Source organism: Mchenga conophoros, linkage group LG3 (assembly GCF_057382185.1).
Source record: "Mchenga conophoros isolate Kocher_MC1m ecotype Shallow Benthic linkage group LG3, M_conophoros_male_GT1.1, whole genome shotgun sequence".
In the NCBI taxonomy this organism is placed as follows: Eukaryota; Metazoa; Chordata; class Actinopteri; order Cichliformes; family Cichlidae; genus Mchenga; species Mchenga conophoros.
Window position 1 is genome coordinate 602,273 of NC_140528.1, and position 7,996 is coordinate 610,268.

Consider the following 7,996-nt stretch of genomic DNA (forward strand, 5'->3'; position numbering starts at 1 on the left):
GGGAGCTGATTCTAGCTGCAGCTGGACTCTGTCATCTAACTGAATGTGTTGGTGCTGATCACGGGGCTCTGAGGGGGAGCAGCAGGAGGACTCTGGATGCTGACGTCAGTGTATCTGTGGAAGCTCCCACAGCGTGTCTGTCATTCAATATTGTGCTGTATATTGTATCTATGCAAAGATGAACAGACTGTGTGTTCACTGGTCTCTGTGCTGCAGCTCTGATGTCATCATCACTCCCTCCTCCACCCTCAGCAGTCCCAGCATGCTGCTGTGGTGCACCCACCCTCACTCTACACCTGAGCCACAGACCACACCCTCCACCTCAATATACACACAGTTTTCTCTGCTGTGGAAATGAGATCAGGAGGAAATCATCATTATTATTATTTAATAAACGCTCACATTAATGTGGGCTTATTTGTTTCATATTAGAAACATTAGTTGAGTGTTTTTAGTATAAAATGGTCAAAGTCCTCTTTTTGCTCCTCCCCTCACCTGTGGATGGGCGGTGCTGTTACCGTGGTGACAGCTTGGATGTGTTTCAGTCCTGCCTGGTTATCACTGCAGGAATCTTTTCACATTTATTACAGGTAATAACTCTGATTTTTCTGTGTATTATGAACCAAATGTATCCTGATACACACAGAGATGGATGAGCAGAGGTCACATGATGAAAGAACAAACATGGAGTCTTTGATTTATTTAGATATTTATTGATGAATGCAAACAAACCTGACACTGAACCATCGTCCAGCAGAACAAACCTGATCACATGACCTGCTGACCCAAACAGTGCAAAGCTCCATGGCAACAACAACAAACAGCCTCACATATGTTAACAGAGGCTGTTAGAAGCACAGAGTCTTTACAGTCTTTCTCCTTTTTGGACACAGATCTCTGCACATCTCATCACAGTTACTCACAGACGTGCAGAGTGTGTGGATATCAAAGCTAAGTTTCCACCATGTTTGTAGTCTGTACTGGGACTCATGGAGCATCTCTCTATGAGCACTCAGTGCTTTAAACAGTGAGTCCCAGTTTAACCAGCAGCCTTCACACCACACATCACACAGACATGGAAACTTCAAACCTCAGACTGAAGACACCATCAGAAATAAAACAGATTGTGATGAAGATGAAGAAACTGGACCAGTTGCTGTGGTTTCTTCTGTTCCTGTCAGAAATAAGAGTCTGGCAGCACTTTGCTCTCCTTCCACATGTTTAAGGAGGAAGTGAAGAAGAGCGAGTGAGTCGTCTTCCTCTGTGGGCCCAACATCAGGCAGCAGCCACGTATTTTTAAAAACCCAGCACACTGCTTCAGAAACACTGAGTCCAGGTGACCAGAGTCATGTGATCAGTGAGGTCTTCACTCAGGACGTCACTGCTTCAGGACCTGATTCAGAGGTTTATAAGGACGTGGATCATTGGTGCTGATGTTGTGTGAGAGCTGGTGAACCATGGGGAACATAAATAACAACCAGGCCATCAGCAGTTCTACCCCCAGCTCTAAAACCTACATAATACACTATACATATAGTTATTGTTAAGGTTCAAGAAGAGCTTGGTCAAACAATTGATTTTAATGAACACACGCGTGGGGGGACCAGCGCCGTACGCAGACAGCGCTGATCTCCGACTAATCAAAGCATAAACAGATATTTTATACCATCGGGGTTTGAATTTAATGACGCCCTTCAACGTCACACAGATACATACATACATACGTCAAATCAAAACCACAATGACTTTTAACACAGTTTGAAAAGAACATTATCTCTATCTTCATGCAGATGTTTCCTGTCAACCTTTTGACTGCCGCTTCTCCAAAACCACAGACCATGCTCTGCAGTAAGATACCACTTCTGCACGCCCGCAGTTGCAAGCAAACATGATTAACCTCTCACCTATAACTGAATGTATCTACTATGTGTGTGTGTGTGTGTCACGACCTCACTTGGCACTCTGTGTCACCTCTCACCTACTAACGCTCGCAGTCACAGAGGCCACTCTCACATGTGTTAGCAGTTTACTAAAACTATATATGTAGTATATTGAATAAATGTTTTAATCAAGAACCTCTACTAGAAGCTTAATAAAAGAATATAAAAGTAATAAAAGATAATAATGAACAACCTGGTTATTCAAATAGCATCATCCAAACAGCTCCTCAGAATCAGCTGCACTTACACTCTGCTTTTAGTTTCACTTTGCAAAAGCACGCTCTGCAAACCTGCAGTTTCCTGTCAAGACTTTGCACAGAGTGGACTCAGAATCAACAGAATCAGCCCATACACACTTAAGATTATAACAAGCATTCAAAAGCATTTAAGATCATAGATTCAACTCAACAGTTTAAAGTGGTTATAACTGCACCTGTAGTAAAGGCTAATTGGGTACCAAAATGTTTAACATCTGAATGCAATATCAATGCTGTAGATTATATTATTAATGCAATGGTAATGATGATGATTACTAACAGTAGCAACAAAATAATTTCCCTGATCTCCACATTATATAGGTTATAGTATGTTATATATAAACGTAGCTGAAGCAGTTTCATTTGTAGCTTCACGCTGCACTTCACATGTTTGTCCACCAGATGGCAGCACAGAGGCCTGTGTTGGAAAGCTTTGAGTAATGAAGCGTTTTCAATCCAAGCTTCAGAAAGCTTCATGTGGTCATCAAGGAAGCAACCAGGAAATATCTGCTGTGTGTAAAAACAGCAACACAAGAATCCAGGATGAAGACAAGAAACTCAAAGCTCACAAACAGGTGGAGCTAATTTGTGACGTGTTTCTGTAAAAACACCACAGAAGTGAATCATCAAAGTTTCCATGTGAGCTGATGATGCTGCTGCAGAGTTTCTGTGAACCTCCTGTGACCCGCCTCCTCATACAGAGACATCTGATTGCTCTTCAAACTGCATCACGTGGACACATGTGATTGTGTGTTGTAGTATTGATCCCAATGCTGGTATCAGTCCTGGATCAATAACACTGGATGGATGCGTTCAGCATGGGAGCCCCTGAGCTGTGTTACAGACAAACATGGAAACTGACAGGTCTGTGTCATTCACAGTCTGTAACACTTCTAAACAACAGAGGCTGACCCAAGTGCCTCAGAGCCAGGCACGCTCACATCACAGCTCTCTAAATAAGCCAGTTTCAAAATAAGAGCTGAAAGCTGTGTTTGCTTGTGTTAGCTTATTATTGTGGAGACTAACATTCAGTGATCATGTGTTCAGACTCATAATGATTACGCCCAGAAATCCTGATCTTTGTATTTACTGTGTGTTGGATCAATAACTGAGATTCATGGTATCACACAGCTGTGCTGCTGCTGATGTCAGCACATCTGGAACAATACGAGGTATCTGCTACCAGACTGAGCAGGACGTGAGACCTGTGGACTGTTTAAAGCTTGTCCCTCCACAGCTCACTCAGACCTGATCCACACCTCAGTGATATTCTCTGACTTCCTCAGTAGAGACAGAAACCATTCAGATCTGGGACCATCAGCTGACTGATGATGTCACACAGACTGTGTTTTTCAGGAACAGTGATTCTGATGTGAGCCTGCTAGCTGACAGCAGACCTGATGAAAGCACATGTTCACATCTGTGAGGACAGACTGGACTCTTTGACTGCACCTTGGTTCTCCTCAGAGGTCTGTACAGGAGCATGTCCACCCCCACTGAAGATCTCAGTCACTGTGAAACATAGAAAGCTGCTTGTGTGGCCTCTGCCTCACATGTAGATACAGCTACAGGTTTCTCTGTCAGTCAGACTGAAACAGTGTCCTGATGCTGCATCATTCAGCTCTGTGCCCCAGTCAGCATCACTGGGAGCTACCAGTGTTTCTGCCCTTTTCCTGTAACACTACACTCAGCACAGGCTCAGCTGGTATCCAGTGTTGGACTTTGGCTTCAGCTGCTGTGATTAGATCCTCTAACATAGATCAGCTCTGCTACATGTTGTTAGATAAGTGCAGCTGCTGTCATGTCCTGATGTTTCTCTGGCTCAGCAGCTTCTCCATCAGAGGTTCACATGGAGCTGATCCAGTATCTCCAGTAACTGTGTTCTGTGCCTCACTGGTTCATCCTTCTGTCTGTGTGACGTCAGTCAGATGTTGAAGTTAAACTCTGTAATCTTCACTGTGTCACAGAGTTCAGTGAGTCCCGTTATTCACAGTATCAATCAGATCATCAGAGAACAGCTGACCAGCAATCAGTGGTGCAAACATCAACTGATTGAATCCATGAATCTGAAAACGTGTTTGTGAGTGAAATCAGAATCAGAATCAGAATACTTTATTAATCCCGAAGGAAAATTAGTGTTACAGCAGGCAGCACGCTAATGGCGCATGCGCACTTACAAAGGAACCTTCTGACCAACTTTACAGAAACATCACATTAGGGAGACATGTCAGAGAGGTAGGCTGATAGGAAAAAAAACAACGAAAATACATAACATGAGGTAAGAGGAGGAGAGAAAAAAAACTCCACTCAGACTGAGCTCCTAGTGGGAGAACATTTTTGATAACAGAAAAAAAAAACACCTCAGCACAAAAATCACATGACTATCAATACACCATAGAACACAAGACAAGCAACAGGGCAGGTAAAGGGTAAGAGAGAGCCGGTGTAGACAGCGCATCCGGTCCTGCAGCATCTGTGCTGGTCCAGTCGACCGCCATCTTCCCCGGTAGGGCACAAGCATCGAAGGCGTTTGGAAAGGAGGGGGATCAGTGTGTGCATATCAGTGTATGTGTGTGTGTGTGTGTGTGTGTCCAGAGTTCAGCTGAGACAGTGTCCTTCGCCCCGCCAGGCAAAGTAAACAGTCTTCCAGCCAACCCAGGTGGCCTTGCATGGAATGGGGGGGAACAGTCTAAACACAGTCGTTATCAGGGTGTTTTGTTCAGCTCCAGCCTTGAGGCCGCAGCTGGCGCCAAAGGGGTATCCGCATGAAGTGATTGTGGTTTTTACTTTAGTGCGAACAACTCATATGAATTTCAAAGCTGTTCTAACAGTCCAACACTGGTCTCTCAATCTCCCGTTGGAGAGCCGTGAGCTTTCTATGATGTTATCCAAACTTATGTTCCGTGATGTTGTCGTTTCTTTTTGCTCAAAGAGCCGATTCTGAGAACTCACGACCACAGTGCACTTCCCCAAGATGTGGTCGAATTTGCGCTCAAAGGTGTTATTCGAGCTAGCTAGATGCAATCCAGTTTTTTCACTCAGAGTCTTGTTCTGAGTATTTACAGCAGCTGTAGCCTCTCCAAGATCTTCTCCGTGCTGCACTCAATGAGCCCATATTAAGAAACTCACGCCTCGTTCCATCATTTCAATCCCAGCGGGCAGCCTTGTGGGGTTCCGCTTTCTTAATTCTTCGATAAGCCAGGGCCAAGCCAGCTCCGATCAGCAGAACCCTGTTACAATGGTCTGAATAGGTAGATATCTTCAGCAGTCAGGCTCACCCGAGCCCAGACTTCTCGTTGACAAGGGGTGTCAATTGCATTCAGAGACCAGTTGAACAAATCCATAATTCCTATTTTAGGTTTTAGAGAACAGACTGTGAGAGAGTGTTCCAGGGAAAAGTAAGTAAAAACACAAGACAAGACAAGGACATAAGAAGCTAAGCAGGGAAGTTAAGGGCAAGGAGAGGAGAAAAGTGCGACCGTCTTAGCTGAGAACCAAGAGACAAAAAAAAAAAAAAGAGACAGACATGTACAGACTGAACTATCTGTTCAACAGTCAGAGTGTTTATCTAACAGGAGGACACTCTTTACACTCCACTCAGCACAGGGACACTGAGGAACCTCGGTAGACTGTAAACCCAGGATAAAGAGTTTGAGTGAATGTGGTGTTGAAGGTGTGGAGGTGGATTAGAGTGTCAGAGGAGACTCTGTAGAAGGACAGAGTGCCAGCAGGACAGTCCACATACACTGCTGCTCTGTTAGAGACAGAGGAGGAGGAGGAGGAGATGGATGTTTGTCTTTTATTATGCCAGACATAGCAAAGACCATCATCAGAGAACTCAAGACTCCAGGACTGATCATTGAGTCCAAACACACAGTCACTGCCTCCTTTCCTTCTGATGCTTCTGTAACTCACTGATATACAAATGTCTCCTCTCCACTCGACCTCCCAGTAACAGCGACCAGTCAGACCATTTCTACACAGCAGCTGAGGATGAAAACCAAATCTGTCTGGATGATCAGGATATGACTGAACCTCCTCCATATATGTCACCTTTGTGTTGTTGTCAGACAGTTGGAGGTTTGTGTTCACTGTGTTTGTGTCGATTGTGAGTTGACAGGAATCTGATGGAGAGAACAAACACAATCCAGCTGCAGTTATTGATCCATCATCTGTTCATTGATTGACACTTTGATGATGACTCCTGACATGATGAAGATGGTTGAATGTGTGCTGCTTTTGTTTTCATGAATCCCATTAAAAACACACTTACACTTCCTCAGACTTGGTCTCAACCATCGGACTCCAGCAGGCTCCACCCTGAAAGGAGGAGGGGGTCAGAGCAGCACAGTCAGCATGCACACATGACATTACATGGCTCTCATACACACACTGTTACACACTGATAAAGGAACAGGCCAATATTCTCACAATTTCACTTGAATCCGTATGTAGATCAAACTGCTCATGACTGATCCTGGATCTGTCAGCACACTCCATTGAAATGAAATATGTCTTGATGAATGCTCAATCATCCAGGTAAATAGATCCCAAAGGCTGATTCTGTTCATCTTGACGTAACATTTTCAGTAACAGTTGAGTAACGAGTAACAGTTTTGTCACTCATCCAAAGTGACTTCTTCAGTCTCAGCTGACTGCAGGTTTCCCCAATCTTATAAACAGTACATTTGCACAATAATTGAAACCAACCCAATGAATGAACAATGGACTGTGAGGTCAGTTCCTTTTATAATTAATATAAAAATTGTCATGACCATTGATCAACAACTACTGAACAAACCACACTGATTAATTCAATTCAATTTATTTATATAGCGCCAAATCAACAACAAAAGTCACCTCAAGGCGCTTCATAGATACAGAGAAAAACCCAACAATCATATGACCCCTATGAGCAGCACTTTGGCATCAGTGGGAAGGAAAACTCCCTTTTAACAGGAAGAAACCTCAGACAGAACCAGGCGAAGAGAGGGGCGGGGCCATCTGCAGTGATTGGTTGGGGTGAGAGAAGGAAGACAGGATAAAGACATGCTGTGGAAGAGAGACAGAGGTTAATAACAGATATGATTCAATGCAGAGAGGTCTATTAATACATAGTGAGTGAGAAAGGTGACTGGAAAGGAAAAACTCAATGCATCATGGGAATCCCCGGCAGCCTACGTCTATTGCAGCATAACTAAGGGAGGATTCAGGGTCACCTGGTCCAGCCCTAACTATATGCTTTAGCAAAAAGGAAAGTTTGAAGCCTAATCTTACAAGTAGAGATAGTGTCTGTCTCCCGAATCCAAACTGGAAGCTGGTTCCACAGAAGAGGGGCCTGAAAAACTGAAGGACTCTTCCTGCCATTCTACTTTTAAATACTCTAGGAACAACAAGTAGGCCTGCAGTGTGAGAGCGAAGTGCTCTAATAGGGTGATATGGTACTACAAGGTCATTAAGATAAGATGGGGCCTGATTATTTAAGACCTTGTATGTGAGGAGCAGGATTTTGAATTCAATTCTGGATTTAACAGGAAGCCAATGAAGGGAAGCCAAAACAGGAGAAATATGCTCTCTCTTTCTAGTCCCTGTCAGGACTCTTGCTGCAGAATTTTGGATTAGCTGAAGGCTTGTCAGTGAGTTTTTGGACATTCTGACAATAATGAATTACAGTAGTCCAGCCTGGGAGTAATAATGCATGAACTAGTTTTTCAGCGTCACTCTGAGACAGGATATTTCTAACTTTAGAGATGTTGCGCAAATGGAAGAACGCAGTCTTTCATACACTCAAATCTCTCT